Below are 20384 nucleotides of genomic sequence, written 5' to 3'. Positions count from 1 at the left end.
GGGGATTGATTTCCCAAGTTGGTTTTCAAGAGAAGAGCCAATGACAAAGGATGGGACACAGGATGGGTAGGTCTAGAGCAAGATTGGAGCAAGAGGGTTCCCTGGGCCCGGAGAGAGCACTGGGCATTCAAGGAGAAGAATTGCCAAGAAAGAGATGAGCGAGTCCCTCAAAGGGGCACCAAAGATAGTCTGGAAAATCCACAGCTTTCCCTTGGGCTGACTCTCAGCACTCTGGCTGGCTACAATGTGCATAGAAAGGGGAGCATGGGCTATTTTGTGTAAGTGTGAACTTGTGGCTCTTCTCTTTGGGAATGGAGAAAGACTGACTTTCTATAAATGTAAGTTTCTATATTCTGGGTATTAGAATGAATCTTAGTTATTGGGATCATGTCTTTTATTAATCCAATAAAGTGTCTTGTATATATGGATAGTCAGTAATTTGATAGTGCTGATGTGAATATTATCAATATACGTACTTGCCCAGTTACCTTAAGATCAAGCAAATACATTTCAGGCTTTTTGATGATAGCTGTGAAGGTTACTTGCTAGCATTAAAATATTTTAATTTTCGATAACTTGGACTTCCTTTGCTCTGATGAACCAGTTAGAAATGTTGTCAGAGAAAACCTAAATTTACTCTCATTTTCAGTGATGAATGAATCTCTGATTGCTGTGATAAAGAAAAATCCTGGGTCCCTACTGCCTTGCTTGAATTAACACGAATGTAACATCCCATCTTGATCAGAAGATACCAAAGGTTGAATGTAAATAAAAACACAGGAAGCACTTCATCACTCTGAGGAGATGTTTAATTTTCATCAGTCAGGAAAGATACAGACACGAAATCAAAGGTGTTTATAAGATTTTAGTGGAAGTTTCTGGTTATTTTATTTTCACTGGGTTTTAACTATCCCCCTGGGCTAGTGTTGGCTGGCAGATCTTGAGCGTAGCTGTAGCTTTTCTTATTCCTCACTCCTGTGTTGGAGTAATAGTTTTACTTCATTGCCTGTATAGCCTTGGCAGGTATCATCAGTCACTGTGTATATCCTTGATTATAGGAAGGACTTGATAATAATGACTCTTTTGTTCGTTTATTCAGCAAACATCGACTGAGTATTAGCTATATGCAGTGAACTGTGGGAAATGCTAAGGGGGAACAAAAATATGTAAATCATGGTTCCAACTATGTGTAAGGGCCCCTGGATGACGTAAATAACCATAGAAGACATATCTTCACCTCAAGTGGTTTATAATCTCACTGAGGTAATACTATAATCATTTCTTCTCTTTTCAAAGACCTTCAGTAGCTTTCCATTTTCCCCACAATAAAGTCCAGACTCTTCAGGCGAGTATTTAAAGTTCTTTACAACCTAACCCCAAGCCATCTTTATATCCTCATCTCCCACTCCTCCCCATACCCTGTGCTTGATCTTTTTATCCTTTCCCCAAATTCCATGCTCTTCCCCACCTCTGTGCCTTTGCACCTTCTGGTTTTTTTTTTTTTTTTTTGCTTAGACTGCCCTTTCTTATTTTCACTAGCTGGTAAACTTCTACACATTCTTTAACACCAGCTCCTCTGTCACCTCTTTTGTGAAACTCTTATCCAATTTCCCCTCCCTCCCCTCAATGGCAGAGTTGGTCTCTGGGCTTGTGCTAGAACATCTGGGATATAGGATCACCTTGGGTAGAAGCCATTGGCGCCTAGAATATTAGAAGGTAACAATCCTTGGCTTTCTTGGATCAGGCCAGGCTGGTTTGGCCCCTCCAGGAGGATCTTAGTATTCTTGAAGGCAGGTTCTAGAGACCCTTGAGGATAATCCCCCTATTCCCGAGACCTCTGAAATCCCCTGTGAACGTGGGAGACCTGGAATGTGTCTTTTAGCTCCCGTACATCTGTGTAGGCTCTTGTTCTGCTTCCTTATAGTTCATAGCTTTTGTCTACACAAGCATTCTCAAAGAGCATGATAGTGAATTACAGCTATTAACTCCATGGAGATCCATTATCTCGGATGTTATTTCTAGTATGTTTTAATATTGCTTTATAACTTGTCCATAAAATGCACATCTTCATAATAAAATATGCATAGGTGTCTGTTGAAGGAAAAAGATTTTTGATGAATAAGATGATGACAGGACAGTGTAGGAGCCTGTTTTTTAAGTCTTCATTGGGTCACATTTCTTAGCAGCCAAAGGAGGTAATGAAGGCCATTTGGTTAATGTACTTTCTGCTGCAACCTCAGAGAACTGGTGATTAAGTCCCACACTTGGGAGTGGTTTGCAGTGGGCTGAGTAAAGTGTGGAGTTACTCTAGCATGGAAAAGCAATCATGGCAAGGTGTTTCTGTATGTATTTGGTTCTCTGATAAGCACTAGGGTTACTGAGATGGTTAATGCACAGCCTTGCCCTTTTGGAGAGAAAAAAATTCAAAGAAATGTGTGATAAAGAAAAACGTGTTGAGTGCTCTAATAGAGGCACGTGCTTGATTCTTGGAGTACCAGGTTGTCAGTGAAGAAGAGTCTTAGGGTAGGAGAAGAGATGGGATGGAGGTGAAAACTTCCCAGAATTTGGGCCTTGAGTAGAATACTGAGAACAGTAAAGTCTTGGAATTGTCTCTCTGTGTATTGGACAAAGGGACTGTCTTAGTCAGGGTCCTGGCAGAAATATACTCAAGAGGGATAATTGGAGAAAGCTGAAAGAAGGCACTATTTACAAAGGTGTGAGCAGGGTTAAAAGAAACCATCAAGGGATGGTAGAGCACCCAGGAACTAGCAATACCTTTACCAATCCTAGACCCAAAGGGACAAGAGGAGGGAGCAATTACAAAGGTGGAACCAGGGCTGTAGGAGAAGATCACTCTACAGGAATTCTGCCCTTCAGTAGAGGAACACAACCACTGCCAAACTGTGGTCTGGCAGGGAGAGGTAGTCAAGGGAATGCATTCCCACCCAGTCTTTCTGCTGTCCAGTCTCCCACCAGTGTCTCCCATTGGCCAAACCCAGCCAGAAGCCAGAGATCAAGGGAGCGTATTGATGCATAGTCCATACAGGGCACAAACAGAGTGGAGAAGAGTGGAGAGTGGTTCTGGAAGAGCAAACAGAATGTCCTGCAGAGGAAGTTATTAGGCACAAGGTGAAAGTAATATTCAGCAACATTGAGGGCTCTGCTGAGGTTGGAAACATTGAGTTCGAATTGTACCAAATAGGAAGGATGTGGGATTTTCAGGGGATGAGAGAGGAGAACTTTGTTAATTGGAAGAGATGCCACACTGTCTGAGACCTGTAATCTGCCCGTTGGTGTCTGGTTTCCGACACTAGTACCATGGAATATGTACAAGGCAGTAGTGACACCAAGAGTTGAGGACCCACCTCTCCATGTATGGCTCAGTCACACAAAAAATGCATCTAAAACTTTTTGGATTTTTATATATTTTAGCCAGTATTATGTCAATTCAATTCAGTTCAGTTTGGTTCAATTCAATTCAAAACATTTGCTGAATATCTATAATTTCCTTGGAACTGTGCTAGATATGGTGAGGACACCAAAATGAGAAGGTGTAGAACCTTTCTTCAGGGAGTTAGAATATAGTAGGTGAGATGATTATGTAAACAAATTGTGTAATTAAAGTAAAGCTTGGTAAGTGTACAACAGGACAGTAGAGGCTCTCTTGACAGAGTTCCACCTACCAGAGTCACTGTATTAATTGATAAGCCTCTTTCTCTCTTAAACCATTGTGGCTTTTGAGCTTGGTAGACTGAATGCTTTTAGCTAGTAGTAGGCATAGACCTGTGCACTTCTGTAATTTTCATGCTTTGCCAAGAGTCTGTTGTGTTCGTTCCCAAAACTTTTTATGTCAGTTGTGCTTGTTACTGTTTACTCAAGTTAATTATATATTAGGCAAACCAATGGAATCTAAGTGCAAAAACAAAAAAAGCTTTTGTTTGCATTAAAATTAAGTCAAACTGGGCCTGGACCCATGGCCTAGTGGTTAAGTTTGGCGTGTTCTGCTTTGGCGGCCTGAGTTTGTGGGTTCGGATCCTGGGTGCGGACCTACACCACGTGTCAGCCATGCTGTGGTGGCAACCCACATATAGAGGAAAATTGGCATAGATGTTAGCTCAGGGCTAATCTTCCTCAAGCAAAAAAGAAAAAAAAAGAGGAAGATTGGCAGCAGATGTTAGGTCATTATGAATCTTCCTCAGCAAAAAAAGAAAATCAAGTCAAACATTTTGGAAAGACTTAATAAAGACTAGTCACTTAAAAAAATGCCATTGAAATAGGTATGGGTAGGACAGCCTCTCATGCCGTGAACCTGGCAGTGAAGATGATACTGACATAGATATATTTGTTGAAGGTGGGCAAGATTAAGAGAGTACCTTCTTGATGGTTTCTAGACTTTTCTATGAGGTAGGAGTGGGCAGTGAAATGAGAGGGTGGGGACTTGAGGAGAGTGAAGAAGCTTTGAAATAGATGATGTGGAGAGTGGTAGGGGATGCTCACTAGAGGCAAATAGAGGATTTCTGGGTGCCACTGATGGTCCTCCTGAGGCTGGATACCATGACTTTGTCATGGCATCAACATAAATGATGGTGTGACTTCCTCTAGCAGTGCTCAGGAGACTGAGTAGAAGTGGGAAAATAGATGCTTGTAGCGATCCAGGTGTGGGATTTTGTGGGGCAGGTGTGACAGAAGTTTAGAGGGAAAAGAGTTGGAGGTTGAGGCAAAGAGTGATTTAAGCCTTTCATTTGGAATTGCCATCTTCTAATAATTCACCAAAATGATGAACATAAAAGGAAAGAGGAGAGGCACCTGCTATATGTTCTCTAGGCCTTTTAGAAAACATGACATTGTTCCTTTGGCAGCATATGTGTGACTCTACAGGCAAAGTGATATCATAGACATCAAGGGAATGGGCACTGTTCAAAAAGGCATGGCCCACAAATGTTACCATGGCAAAATTGGAAGAGTCTGCAGTGTACCCAGCATGCTGTTGGCGTTGTTGTAAACAAACAAGTTAAGGGCAAAGTTATTGCCAAGAGTGTTAATGTACATGTTGAGCATACTAAGCACTCTAAGAGCCAAGATAGCTTCTTGAAATGCATGAAGGAAAATAATCAGAAAAAGAAGGAAGCTGAAGAGAAGGGTACCTGAGTTCAACTGAAGTACCAGCCTCCTCTGTCCAGCGAAGCACAGTTTGTGAGAACCAGTGGAAGAAGCCTGAGTTGGTGGAACCTATTCCTTCTGAATGCATGGCATAATAGGTGTAAAAAAAAAGACTTCTGTGTGTTAAAAACAAGTGATTTAAATGATGAATTGTGTTGTATAGTCTTATTAGGAATGTAAGTGGATCCAGAGAACATAATGGGGCCAAGGGGATGGAAGTCTTGACGAGGTTAGATAGCAAGTGTGATGAGCGGGAAAGTTCTGTGAAGCTGTGGTCAGAGAATGGCTCGTTGGCGTTTGGGATTGTAGGATAGAGGGATCTCTGGCTTGAGTGTGGCTGTGGATATGGGTGGGGTAAGTGAAGTGGTGGTGAGGGTCAGTGGAACTGAAGACATCTAGGAACTTAGAGGTGAGGGAGTTCCAATGCCTTCTTTGGGAACATTGAGACCACCCCTAAATGGTGCCAGGATATGAGATGGAGAGGTAGGGGATAGGGAGACAATTGGCAAAGCCATCGACAAAGTGGAAACAGTTCCAAGGAGGTCAGTAGGTAAGAGGCATGAGCCTCAAAGGGTTTTTCACTAAGGCGGGGAATGATGGTTATGCTCTTCTGATTTCTATGTGACAAATCAGATCTCTTCTTCTATAAGCACAAAATTTATGCCTTTAATTGGGCAAGGTATCTGCTCTCATTTGAGGGGGCATCTGCCTGTTCATATGTGTGAATCTTATGGAAAATCTAAAAGTGACTTTGATGCCATAATTGGAACTAAGACTTACTTCTTGCTCATATGATTCTACTTTGATATTAAATAAGTTTTCTTTTATGAGACATCAGTCAGTAAATAGAACAGAATGTATGGTTAAATAATTAAAATTATTTTCATCATTATAATTATAATATGCTTTGCTGTTTCAAACAAAATATCCACTTATCTTTCTTGAAATTTTGCAAGAAATCTATTATTCAGGGGTGCAGAGATGATTTTTTTTTGGTTGAATTAAACATTTTTATGGATTAGATATGAATTCAGTAAAAATAATTGAATTAAATTGGATGGCATGAATAATTCATGACATGTAATTTCACATCAGTTCTAGCATAAAAATAAAGCTATTGGTTTATGTGCTGGGAAAATGTATTTTATTATTTAGAAAGATACTGAACATTTATTATGTGGAAGATAATTCGTTTTATGATTAAATAGAGATATTAAATTGTAAGATTGAAAGAAAGTATAAAATTTGAACTAAGAGGCTTTAATTCCACTCACCACTTCCATCGACTTGACTAATCACTAGTTGCTATGTGTTGTGATTAGTGATTTCAGAAGATCGACCACGATAGCCTTCTAGATCTTAAGGATATGTCCAGTAATTGTGCCAGAACATTCTATGGAATATGAAGGCTGCCAAGTGTTTCCTTTGAAGAGCAGAAGGCAACCTTCTGGCTAGGTCTGTCCTCTGGGGCTAGACTCTCAGGGCCTTAACACCATGGCAGACTTCCTCACTCCTTAGTCCTCCTTTGGTAGGTGTAGTCTGAGTGCCTCTCCTGTTCTGGTTAAATTTTAAATGCTTGACAGGGAAGAGCATGCAGTTGGGCCACTTGGGCTGCCTCCTGATGTGGGTGGAGAGCTGGCCTTTTCGCACATCTCGTTGTGATCTGAATCTGGTACCGCTTGGAACAGCTAGAAAACTTGACTCTCAGTCCTTCCTCTTAACATGAAAAGTCACGAGTTCAATGACATCACTCATTCGTTCAAATTCATTCACTGTGTGCTTACCCTGTTCGTAGCCTAGGATGCTGGGACATTTGGGTGAAGAAGACTCCAGGAGTTTCTTACAGGATGCAACAGGGTAGGGTGGCGGGGCCGGGGGCAGGAGCCTGGAGCCACAGATAAAAGTTTGAATAGAAAAGTGAATCCAGATAGTCAAACACTTGCCCTGCGCCTTGAAGGGGGAGTAGGAGTTAGATAAGCAGAAGGAGAGGGGAGAGAAGTAGGGGCATGCCAGGAGTGGGAATAACCTGTGCAGTAGTACCAAGGTGAGAGGGAATCAGTCTGGACCTGCTGGCTGTTGCTGGAGGGAAGTAGCGTGGAGCGTATTGCAGGAGATGAAGCTGGAGAATATTCAGGGCCACCTTATGAAGGACCTCAGCTACCAGGCTAACGAGCTTGAACTTGATCCTGAAGGCATGGGGGGTGCCATTGGTGACACTAAATGATAGGTATATTCTGTGGGCTTCAAAGTCATCTGACAGTTTCTAATGAAAGTTCTTCCTCCTGAACATTTTTGTTTGTTCAGAATATCAGTTGGGCCATGAAGGTAATTGTGTAAGAGAGGATGCAGCATCTTAACCTCTGCCATCATTTAAGGATGACCAGCAGTTCATTCACAGAAATTGATACCAATAAGTATTATTACTCACAGCAATGTTTCATCCTCTGTTAGGCTACTAGAAGCTTTTGGCCATTTTGTAGTAAGACAACCATCATCCCCTTCAAAAGGCCTTTGACACAGCTTTTACGATTTGACGTTAATCAAAGGCACCAAGTGTCAGGTTTCCTACAGAACTCCACCAGATTTTGCAAGAAGGCTCTGTATTTATCCATCTTTAAAAGGAAAGAAAGGAAAACCCTGGAAATTATACTGCTTCCATACTATACTTGGGACTATCACCTGGCTAGGAACCCAAGGTTCCTATAATTAATAAATTAATAAATACTGCCTGATGACTGGAGTTGTGTGTTAGGTCAAAGTTGTTAAAGATGAAAGAAGATGATGGACAAAATGGACTCCATTGCCCAGTGTTTTAATCACTTTTTCTTTTTTAAATAACTGTAGTGTTTTTATTTATGGATAAATGCTTACTATGGATGATGGATGGATCCATAAATGATGGGTGCTTACTTTGAATGAACTCCAATGGTACACCAAAATACAAAGAAAATAAAAATCACTGCAAAATCCTGTCCCCTTGAGATAATCACAGATGATGTTTTGGTGAACATAACTTCCAGACATTGCTCTAGAATTCATAGCTTTGTGTTCTTAGTCATTCTCAGTTTGTAAATTCCAGAATGCTTTGTCCCCTCTGTAGGATATCTCTTGTGGTTGTCTAGATTTTTTTTTTTGTCTTCAAGTTTCTTAAATTAGGGAGTATGTTCAATTTTGTTTCTTCTCTTTACAGTGCTTGGTTTGTTTTATAAGCGAACAAATAAGATATATATAGGGTATGATTAGGGGAAGGAGAAACTGAGTCATTTGTAATTATCCTTGATTTGGATAACCCACTTTTTTATTGTGGTAAAATATACATCATGTAAAATTTACCATTTTAACCATTTTTAAGTGTACAATTCAGTGGCATTAAATACATTCACAGTGTTGTACAACCATCACCACTATCCATTTCTAGAACTTTTTCATCATTCCAAATAGAGACTGTATTCATTAAACAATAACTCCCCATTTCCCCCTCCCCTGAGCCCCTGGTAACCTCTATTTTACCTTCTGTCTGTATGAATTTGCCTATTCTAGGTACCTTAAACGTAAGTGGAGTCATACTGTTTGTTCTTTTGTGTCTGACTTATGCTGATTTCATTTAGCATAATGTCCTTAAGGTTCATCCATGTTGTAGGAGGTATCAGAATTTCATTCATTTTTAAGGCTGAATAATATTCCCTTGTATGTATATACCACATTTCATTGGGCAACCCACTTTTTGGATTTGGTTTAGAGTTCATACTTGTATTTGGTGGTCATTTTACAAGGTAGATTTGTTTCATAGGAGTAGATGTCACTAGACGTCACCCAGAAGGAATGAATGGAAGGTAACATATTAAATGATATTCTCCAGGGATCCTTCGTGAAGCTTACTATTTAAAACAAAAGTCATTAGAACAATCAATGACTATTTGATACTGAAGTTAAGGACACTTGTTCTATTTATTGATAAAAGAGAATTGAGTAAATTAGCAAGTACTTTAGCTAATTTGATTGAAATTCGAAAGGTTGTTGTTAAGTAGAAGAAATACATAATTAAAAAATGTCTGAGTTTGAATAAGTACAAGTAGAGAAATTCAGATATGAAAACCATATATTATTTTCTTTATGGTGTTGTAGAAATTTAAATCTTACTTAATTTCAGGTATTTTTTTTTCAGACATTCAGGAAGAATGGATTTTTTTATTGCCTGTGTGTGGAATGATTTCTCTTTGCATATGGGCTGCTGCCAGCTCAGTCTTTTCATCTAGAGCAGTGTTCCTCAAACTGGAGTGAGTTAGGGACGCTCCTGTGGACTGTGATGCATTGGGGGAGAGGAGGACAGTGGATATCTTCTCCCTCTCAATGTGTTCTGCAGGAGATCTTTAAGAGGTTTCTGTTTTAATTCCAATGGTAATAAAATGTTAACATAAGCATATTCAAGATCATGTGGCATTACCAGGTTGGCCATTTCTGATTTTGACTATCTTTTAGTATATCTGAACTTCTGTGACTCATATTTATTTATAATTCTTCCGAGGCATCTCTGGAGGCTGGCGTGGCTCCCTTAGCCAGTAACTGAGCCTAGAAAATGAGCTAGTTGGCATTCATCTCTCGGCCTGGCTTTGTTGTCTGTGTAAGTGCATTTTATGAGAGAAATTCTGCCCATGGTGATATTCCAAATTTAGGCCAGTCTCTAGCATGAGAAGGGGCTACTGTTTTGTGTCTTTTTCCTTTAGAGAGTGCTAAAGACCCAGTGAAAAATTCTCTGCTATTCAACTCTTCCTTTTCATCAGAGGTACTATTCATTACCTCATTCATTCATTCATCCAACACATATTTACTAAATGTTTACTATGCAGTGGACATGTTATAATGAATCATATCAAAAGCTTGTTATGTTAATTATATTTAAATTGATTTTTTTCCAGGACAGGAGTTGAGGAATTCATTCAAGTCTCCTTGGTAAACTTCCAAATGCCTTTGCTGTCAGCCCTACTTAGGCGGCAACGTTGTATAATATGCGCTCTCTCTAAGTCTTAATTTTCTCACTAGTTTGCAAGCCCCTTGAGGGGAGAAGACTGTATGGTAACCCTATCCCAATTCCATTCTGCACAAGCAGAGGGACTTTGTGGCTAACTGATGGATTCCATCAACCAGAACATCCTATTCCTCTAGCTTCTGGCTGCCTGAGACTATATTTTTAAACGGACAGACACAAATTTACTGCAGGTTCTTTCCTGCCATGGACACTCCTTGACATTATTGTTATTCTCGTCATTATTATTTGTGGTACTGGTGGTAGTGTGGTGTTGTAGAGGCAGAGAAGTAAAGAGAAGTGAACTCAGGTTTAGCGTGAACATATTGGCTCCTCTACTTGGAAAATTTATTTGACCTTAAAGATGAGAATTAAAATACATGTTTTTCAGGGTTGTTGAGAAAATTAAACGAAATAATATATGTGTGAAGTGATGGGGTGAAGAAGTTGCTGAGGCAATAACTTGAAACAATGATTTTCCTTCTTTTGCCCCCAAGCAGATGTCCCCTGCCCCCAGGGCCTTGTGTCTAGGGGAACCATGAGCACCAAGAAGCAGGACTTTGAGGAGGAGAAGGAGAAAGACCAGTTGAGAGAAGGAAGCCTGATTCTAATAACAGTATTAGAACACAAAATTCAACAGATAGGACTGTACGCACCAGAAAGGGTGGAAATGCTGTTAATTGGCGATTTTAGGTTTTCTCTCCCCATTCCCTCATCCTTGAGTCCCAGGAAGCTCAAAAAAGCAAAGATACCAGTTATTAGGAAAAATAAAGACATTCTGTGTTTGTAAATGGCCGAGTTGATCTGTGTCCCAGCCTGCCTATGCTTGTGAAAGCAGCACACATCTGGCTTGCTCACTGTGGGCATTTGACAATTGTTCGTTTCACTCTCCGCATTTCCCTTTTCTTTATTTCTTTATCTCTGTAGTGATATGTACATATATAAACCCCATGACATGGAATATGGAGTAGCAACACGGATTTTAGAGTGTGTGTGCATGTGTGCGTTCACATCGGTGCATGTGCTAGCAGTAGTCACCCTCCTTAGGAGCAACTGGGTAACTGAGAATGTTGGGGGTGCATTTCTGGGAATCACAATGACTGGGGATGCTACTGGCATTATCAGGGGTGCAAAGCATTCAGCAGAGTGCAGGACAGCCCCCTACGGCAGAGAATTGTCCTGCCCCAAATGCCAGTCGCACTGCCCTTGAAAAACACTGCGTTTACAGTGTGGGAGAATCCTCAGCAGCTGTGTGAATTGGAGACTGTTTATAACTCTATCATATAGGGTAACAACTTTTCAGAGGAAGTAGGAGAGCTTGTACCTTGACTAATGGTATTACTTGGTGAGAATAGTGACTACATCTTGCTCCCTGCTGTGGAATTCTAGACAGGTTAAATTCTGACCCATAGTGAATATTATTTCAGATTTTAGAGCATTGTATTGTTCTCTTAATATAGGATGGGTGAAATAAGGGTTGTTACTGTTTGGATTTCTTTCCCCCCTAGACATTCTTTCACTGGGAAGCTATTAGATAAGAATTGGGTAGGCTTTGTGGACAAGGCATGTCACCAGAAAAATAATCTTAGTGTCACTGTGCACACACACAGAGACTGCACACACAAAGAAACTTTGGAGGGCTCTTTTGATATGACATAGGGAAACCGACAGTGCCCATAATAGCACAGGGCTATATCTCTCACAGTGCTTTTGAAGGCATAGAAAGCAAATGACAATTCCAGCAGTAGCTAAGATATATTTTGCAGTGGCTGGAAAGAAACTGGCATTCTTACAGGAGTCCAGGAAATTGTCTTTGAGCCTTTGAAGGCACACGGAAAGCTAATGACCCCTCAGAGGAATAGCATTCTCAGGTTTTAGATGCCACAGATGCCAGCCATGCTAAAGCCAGGATATAAAGCCTTTCTTATAGGGCCTTTAAGAATCCTCAGTGTGCTTTTATTAGCGGGCTGAGTGTGTATGTAGAAATGTTAATGGTCTGTGGAGCCAGCTCAGCTTGTTTTGCAAACTACAGAACCATAAAAGTTATCAGAAAGGACACACTTCTCCTTCCTTCCTTTGTTCCTTTGTTTCTTTTTTTGTTTCCTTCTCTTTATAATAATAGAGCACCTATCATGTGCTGGGTTCTGTGGATACAAAGGTGAATCCACTGTGGATCCTTCTCTCCAGAAGCTTGCCATCTAATACTGGAGCAGTGTGTGTGTTAATATCTACAGTGCAATGTAGAAGGCGATAATAATGCAAATAGAGCACAAATTAAATGGAAATTTAGCCACAGAAGAAATTACTTCTGGCTGATAGATCAAAGAAAGCTACATACAGGAAAGAGTGGAAATGGTGTTTAACTGTTTTCAAGAAATGTAGGATTTGGGCAGGTAGCAATTAGCTTGCAGGGAGAAAGAAGTGGGTATTGGAAGGGAGGACACCCCAAGTTGGTGGAATTGCATTGCAAAGGTTAGGACAAGAGTGGTGTGAAGTGGGGGACAGACAAGGGTTAGGAGGTTCCTGGTATGTACTTCTGATCATTCAGAGAATGAACTTGTATTTATTGGTCATTAATTAATGATTTGGAATTCTGGTCCTCGTATTTTGATGTGCCACAGAAATCCCTATGTAGCTTGTTAAAATTCCCAATGCCTGAGAGCCCCTCCGCAGACCCTGATTTAGAAGGTCCCAGAGATCCTGCTGTCCCTCACTGCCTGTGGCCAGTGTCGGCCCAGCAGCTAGCCACTGGAGACTCTTGCTGTGTGTGTCACTGAGCTGGGACACAGCGCTGGGATGCCAGGAGCAGGAGGGAAGTGGAAATTACTTTTCTAAGAAGTATAATCCCCAAATCTCCTCTTAAGCAGCTACAATAACATCTCATATTTTATTTAATTTTCTTTTAATGGAAAAACCAGTTACACTAAATGAAAGCAAATGACTGGTAAAGAAGATTTGAATGATGTTTATAAGCCTTTTATATGATTTTTTATTGAGTTTTTTGGTCTCCTAATTGATTAATAAAGGGAAGAATGGAGAAGACTGACATGTGTTATATTCTATCATGGTTCAGATAGAGTGAAATTATTCCCACCTTGCCAATAAAATTCTCAAGGTTGATTGCTATTTTTAATTTATCTGAGCAGTGCTTTTCAATGAAGTGACGTTGGTCCTGATGGTTCTGTAAATAGAGAATTTTTCCTGAGAAAGTGAAGTCTCCCCCTTTACAAACAAATTTGGGCTTTCAGATTGCTTATCTGACATTAATGATGTCAGATCCATGCTCCACTGCGGTCCTGCCCAGGCGACTGTCTGATGTTTTTGTCAGTGGATTCCCTGTAGAGTCTTTGGCCCTAATTGGGCCTCCTGTCCCCAAGCCCAGAGTCTGGCTATCGTGGTGTATGTTACGTAGCCCACCTAGGTATCAAGAGCATTCTGCCAACCAATGAGCCCCTCTGTCATGTCTGAAACATCAAGGGCTGCTGTTCCAGTAGCTTCACTTAGAAATTCCCTGCTGCCCCGCTTGCCCCAGCCCACCTCACCCTCTCCTGACATTTCCATACAAGGCACTTCCCTGTACATTTAAAAGCCTAACCACAATCCTGCAAGATATGTATTAGTAATAAGCATACTAATTACTATTCACTGAGTGCTTATTGTATGTCAGATACTATGCTAGAGTCAGAAAGGTTAAATGATTTACCCAAAGTCATAAAGTAAATAGGTCGCAGAGTTAGTACACAAAGACATGTCTTTTGACTTTCAGTCTGGATGGATCCCACACTTTAGGGAAATGAGGCTTTGGCCCTATACTAACTGCCACTTGGGCTAGGAGGCCGGAGGGCTTGACAGCAGGCCTGGCCTCCCATAAATTGTACTTTACTCACAACAGGCACAATATGGGATCCTGCCTTGGAGCCGAGTCCTACAAGAGTGCCTTAAAAGGCCTGGAACTGTCCAACTCTTAGAGAAGCAAAACCATATTGAGATGATCTCTACTAGGGTCAACTAGCCTAGGTTCAGATCTGGGCTCACTGCCTACTAGCCATGTGGCGCGTCAAGCCTGAACCTATCCAAACCTTAGTTTTGTCAGCCCCAAAGGGGGAAAAATACCTAAATCATAGGGTTATCATTAGATTTAAATGAGAAAATTGATATAAAGTACTAAGCATGTGGCCTGGCACATGGTGAGTGCTCAACAAATGGTAGCCATGGTTATTATTGGGATTCTTTGAGACTGAATCTTACCGGGATACATATCCTGACCCGTAAATCTACCTCTTTAGAGTTTGTCTTAAAGGAGCTTTTGTCATAATAAATTATAAAATGTCTTTTCCACGCCATTTGGTTTTCTATGTTCACTCTTCCCTGTCTCTACCTTTCTATTGTCCTGTTGTGGGTGAGCTCACAGACTCCCAGGTGCAAGTCAGTAGCTGTTACCATATGAGAAAAGGAGAGAAAGAATAGCTCACCGCTTCACCAGTTGGAGAACACAATACAACACTTTAAATTTTTCGTTGTTGAGCTTGTGTGGAGTCAGCATTCAAACTGGACATAAATTCTTTTCATGCCTATCTAGTTGGGACAAAATGGGAATTTTAATTGATACCTGTGTCACTGTTGCTCTCCAGTAGAGGTGACAGTGTGACACATCCATGCCTGTGTCACACACACACCAAGTCACTGTCAGTGCTTGCTCTGGCTTGAGGACTCTTTGCCAAGATGTTCATTTTTCTGCAGTCTCTGGTCTGAATTTGCCCACGGCCCGTGGTCATTTCACGGACAGCAGTCCAAATTAGACTGCATGCGTCTTATCAGAGCTCTGAGCCGAGTGGTGACAGAAACGGCCCAACTGCTTTAGGGAGGTATTAATGAAATGTTTAGGAGGGAAGTCTTTTGGGCAGAACAGAGCAGCTAAACCAAATGCTTGGTTGAAATATGTCTGTGATGAACCCACTTTAATTTTTGTTTAAAAATGACGTTACATTTTCTGCTCAAATGTTGTTTTGCAAGCTGTGTTCTGACTGCAATGTAGACTTTCTAAGAAATCAGTCCCAAAGAACTCTTGCTGGAGTATTCTGTATCCAAGGTAGGCTATAGAAGTTAAAGCTGTTGCTAGGGGAACCAGCTGAGGAATTTAAATGAATAAATATCTCTATTATATTTAAATTTCACGTTACAGCTGACCCAAGCTTTGCTTTGAGGTGAAGAGGAAGATGGAGTAGGAATTATAACAGGCAAAGGCTAACGAGAGAGGCGCCACCATTTTAGAACTCTCTACCATTAGTGTTTATATTTCACTCTTTTAATACACAATTCTATTTTTCTTTTTAAAAAGGTCTTAGATAAGCTGTACCTGCAAAGATACCTTGTCTTTTAGGCCGTGCCCTCAGCGAAAGCCATTTCCATCACTGGGGGTTGCTCACTTCAGAGAGAGGCAAAGTGATGAGGAAGAAATACTTCTTTGTTTTAAGCACTGAAACCTAAACTGCTAGAGGACAAAAGAAATTCCACGGTTTACTTGGTGTGATTTTTTATTTTTTATTTTTTTGCCAGTTCCATTCTACCTAAAATGCTTTTTTGCTCTGTTATGTACTAGATAGAAAGAAGTAATTTTTTTGGGCTGAAAAATAGCTGAAGCAACTCCAATGGGTAGAATGATTTCATTAGTAATGTTGGGAGATGACTAATGTGGCGGGTATTGTATTGGGAATTTAATCTACATTATCATGCTTAAATTTATACTATGATAAGACAAAGGTGTGGTTCATCATGCCAAGCATATAAAATGCACAGCAGCTGAATATAAGACAACAGCAATATTCTCTGCATTTGTGTGCCCCCATGCCAAATATATTTAGATTGAACCATGTGAAATTGTTGTTTTGTGAGCAAAAGGAGTCAAATATCGGCAATTTCATGTGGTTCAACCCAACATGTGTTTGTGTATACCCAAGCTGGCAGACAGTTCTAGAATTTCCTTGGGACATCCCTGATATGTTTCACAGGCATAAAAATGTGGGCTTTTTCACGAATGTATGACTAACCATGCAGGAAAGTAAAATTCTTAAATGTTTTATCTAACAGTCACAGAACTGAAGACCCAGAAGGATCCTCAGGGGTTGTGTGGTGGCCCTGCCTTGCTTTACAGAAGCCTGTGGTCCTTTACAGGACTTGCCTGTGGTCATGGGGTGAGTTAGTGTGAGTGAGAGGCTGAGACTTAGGCCCTACAGCTTTTATAACATGGTGTTCAACCTTCCCCTGTTGATTTTCAGGCCCTCAAAGCCAATATTGCATGTGATGTCTCTAACTTGGAAGTAAGCTGACTGGTATAGTCCTGCCATTGTACCAGCCCGGGGGTTCTAGGCAGTAGGGAGCTCTGTGGTGCAGGGAAGAGCAGTGGGGAAGGGAGCTAGACATCCCCGTGGAGGTGAGGGGGGATGTCAGGCTGTGAGGTAAGGAGAGGATGGGCTAGTGCGGAGCAGGGGCCTGCGATACAATCCTTGGAGTGCCAGCAGGAGAGACTGTGTGCAGGGGAGGGCCTGGCCGTGACGTTTGGTACTCCCTTCCTGCCACCTGTCAGAAACGCTTTAGGTTCCCTCACACGGCCACTTGGCTGGACGCAGGCCTGTGTGGTACTGCTGGTCGGGAGTGGCCCCGAGGTTCCTCTCTTTCTTGTCTCATGGCGGTCTTGTCTCTCTTTACCTCAGGGAGTCTTGTTATTTTTCCCTGCCCCTGGTGCCATCCTTGTCCATCTCAGCAGGCTCCAGTAATTTTGAGTTTTGGGGAGAAAGGGTTTAGTGCTCAAGGCCTAACATTTCCTTTTCTCTAGAAGGGCCTCTGTACTCCTGTAAATTTGCTCAGCAGCCTTCGAGCTCCTCATGTCCACCGTTACTCTCTCACTTGCACAGGAGTAGAGTTCCACTTCATTAGACCACTAAATTAAAATGTGTAGATAATGAGTAGCCATATGGAATATATACATCTCGGCAGGGACTATGGGCTTGTGATTTTTAAAAGTGCAATAAATTAAAAAGTTGGGACAAATATAAACCTGTAGATTATAAGAGCATACTTCTTTTTACATAGTGGAAACCAGTGCATACCAAATCAAGGGGCTCAGAGAGATGCGGGCACACATTCTTCTGGAATTCTGTGGCGGGTGCAGGAATCCACACGCGGAGGGTGAGGAGTTTACTATTGGGTCATCTCTCCTGTCACACCTCGTGTTGCCTCTGGAGGTTCATCTGTGACTATGTCTTTGACCTTCTCCTTCACCATTCTCTAAAAGTCTTTCTCAGAATTAGAAATTGTCTCTTCTTTTCTCCACCCTGAATTTCCCCCCACTGGCTGTCCACAGTGGAAGGCGTATGGGCGTATCAGGAACATCTCCAGTCATTGCTCCCATCGGCCTGAAGACTGTGCCTCTTTACCATACAGATAGAGCAAATATATATTTCTCTTGAGTTCTGCAGTAACCTGTGATGTGTGTGGCCTGAGAGAAAATCCACTTCCACCTCAAATCCTGTTGTATACTGAAGAGGGTATACATTTCACAAACAAAACAACACCCACTGTCTTCACTGGGATGGTGGGTAGCTCAGTAAATGATCGTTGGTGTCTTCTTTTGATACCGACTTTAGAAAATAGCATTTCTACTTTTATTTCCCAACTTTACTTAAAAGTATTTTTTTTTTAAATTGGTTTTCCATATTTGTGTGTAAAAAATTATTTTTTGGTTTTGTTTAATTTAAGAACTTCGAAGTGCCTACCATTTTTCACAGCAGTCATCTGAAAGATCCTTTTGACACTCAGAAGTTAACTGCCTTCTTTGAGAGGAAAAAGGGCTGCCTCAAATATATGTTTGGAATCAGCATTTATTTTTTTATTCTGTGCCTGTTTCTTTGTAAGAGGATTGCGGTATAGTGGGAAATAAAAGAATTCAGTGGAAACTCATTTCATAGTAAATGAGCTAAGCCTATAGAAAGAATTGACCATAAGCTTCATAGGAATCAGTCATGTGGTATTGGAGCTAAAATAGTTAATACAGTGGGTTTCAATCTTGTAAAAAGTGGGAGAACCTTTTTCTCAACGGAAATCTTGGAACCCTCTGCTTAAAACGGAAGGACTGAGTGGTGATTGTGGGGGTGTAAGGAGCCCAGAGTCTGTATGGTGCAGCCTGCTCTGTCCCTCTCTTCTTTAGGTAATCTCCTCCTCAGAAACTTGAAAACCATTGTGCTAATACGTTAATTATGTAGATGTCATAATCCCTTAAGTAAATAAAGTGTTATAATTTTAGAGGCATGTGTTTGTACATCATTTTATTTGACCGTGGGGAACAGACAGCAAAGACGTTATCATCTCCATTGTCCCCATTTTTCACAGGAAGAAGCCGAGGATCAGAGAGGTTAGTGACAGGTCCCAGGCCACACAGCTAATACGTAAGGCAGCAGGGATTGGAGTGTGGTTCTTCTGACTCTTAGTTTAGGCCTCATTTCACTGAACCATGAGGTTGTCTATGGATGAAATAAAAGTCCAGGCTTCTTTGAACTGGTGAAACTCTTTCTGGAATGTTTTGTTCAGTGGTGGATGGTAAACTGGAGGATGTCCTGAGGGGGGTGACTGGGATACAGCCGTGTACATCATAGATAGAAGTAAAAAATTTTTAAAAATGGAAGTCTCTATGAGAGTTTGTTCATCTGTGTGACTGGTTTCAGTAAATGCAGGAGATGCTGTGTAAGGAGGGGCTGGAGGCTGTGAAGGCTTTGGAGCCTCTGGACAGAGTGTGGATGTCACAGTGAAGGAGGAGCAAGGAGACACGGAGGCTGAAGCTTCCTGTGACTTCAGGGATGAGCATTCTGTGGCCCAGGGGACAGAGGCAGCCCGCCAATTCTCAAAATACAGCCTTTGTTCCTTTTTCAGGATAAAAATTAGAAGGCTGCTTTCGTGTTTCTACTTCTCAAATTTGTCAATTTTCAATGACAGTCTTTTATTCAATATAGTAGGTAATCTGAATTGTAAGAATATTGTATATTTCCCCATGGGACTCAATTAAGCTATTTGCATTTTGAATGGAATAAAAGGCTCTACAAACATTTTTTTCCCCTCCTGAATCATCCTTGGAAATAGAGATTGCTCACCACTGATTTATTTCATAATTTTACCTGGGTAAAAGCCACTTTGCAGAAAAAAACACCTATCTGAGTGCAACGATGCTAACACAGAATTAAGCCCAAAGGGTGGAAAATTCAGTGAGAGAGATTTGGGTTCCACCTGACAGCAGCAGCAGCAGCAAAGTCACAGCAACAGCAGAGCTGGTCACCAGGAGTAGGTGGTCCAGAGGTCCTGGGCTCCCCATCTCTGGAAATGTGCAGAGGCTGAGCGGCACCAGCCCTGGGCTCCGAGGACTAGACCTCCAGGTCGGTGGTACATGAGACCACTCTGTTCTTTTGAGATCCAAGATTCTCTTATTTTAAAGGTTTTCCTCTAGCTATCGCTTCAGAATGAGTAATTTGATTTTCTAGCATTTGAATAGATAATGCCGAAGAATACTTAGGTTTGAATTTCTTATGTTTTGTGAATTTTTCACTGTTGAAATTTTCTCAGAAAGAATCTGAGAATGTTATGATGTTAATTGAGCCAGATTTTCTAATATGTTTTAAGAGCATATATTTTGTGAATTAAAAAATTGACCTGAATACTGGATGATAAAACAGTAGTCTACATATTTATTTTAAAAATATCATTTTTAAGTCTTAGAGTGACACTGGCGTTGATAACTGTGTCCTCAGTGTAAAAAGTAGAGGGGCCGTGTTTCTGAAAGTTGCGTATAAAGTGCCCATATTTTCCATTTGTTTGTGTAGGTTTTCAAAGATTTCCTATTTTTATTTTTGATTGATTTTCAGAATACAAGTAGTTTTTCCTAAATGTTTAGCTTTACCTTTCTCTGTTTATCAGCTTTAGTACTTAAAGGTCTGTAAACAATTCATGTTTCAGTGTTCTAAGGGTCCGATATTACAAACAAAATAAAGGAACGAAAACCCCTAAGTGAACTCTTTTGTAATACACGTAATTTCTGAATTGAACTCTTGCGTAGTTTGGATTTTCTTGGAGCAGAAGTGGAGAGCACTTTTTCTATCACAAGTTACTGATCCACAGGAAGAATGAATCAAGGTCTGCTAGGTAAAGAGCAAGTTAATTT

At 41.0% G+C, this 20384-nt stretch overlaps 1 protein-coding gene and 1 pseudogene across 4 annotated transcripts in view; both read left to right on the top strand.

Annotated features, from left to right (window-relative positions):
* Positions 1-20384, top strand: part of MSRA (methionine sulfoxide reductase A) — a 405431-nt gene that overhangs the window by 62073 nt on the left and 322974 nt on the right. The gene's annotated exons all lie outside the window — the stretch shown is intronic.
* Positions 4731-5255, top strand: LOC131411500 (large ribosomal subunit protein eL21-like; annotated as a pseudogene).

This window comes from Diceros bicornis, chromosome 11 (assembly GCF_020826845.1).
Source record: "Diceros bicornis minor isolate mBicDic1 chromosome 11, mDicBic1.mat.cur, whole genome shotgun sequence".
Taxonomy (NCBI): domain Eukaryota; kingdom Metazoa; phylum Chordata; class Mammalia; order Perissodactyla; family Rhinocerotidae; genus Diceros; species Diceros bicornis.
Note: the sequence above shows the minus strand (reverse complement) of the source record. Positions and strands in the feature narration are given on the sequence as shown.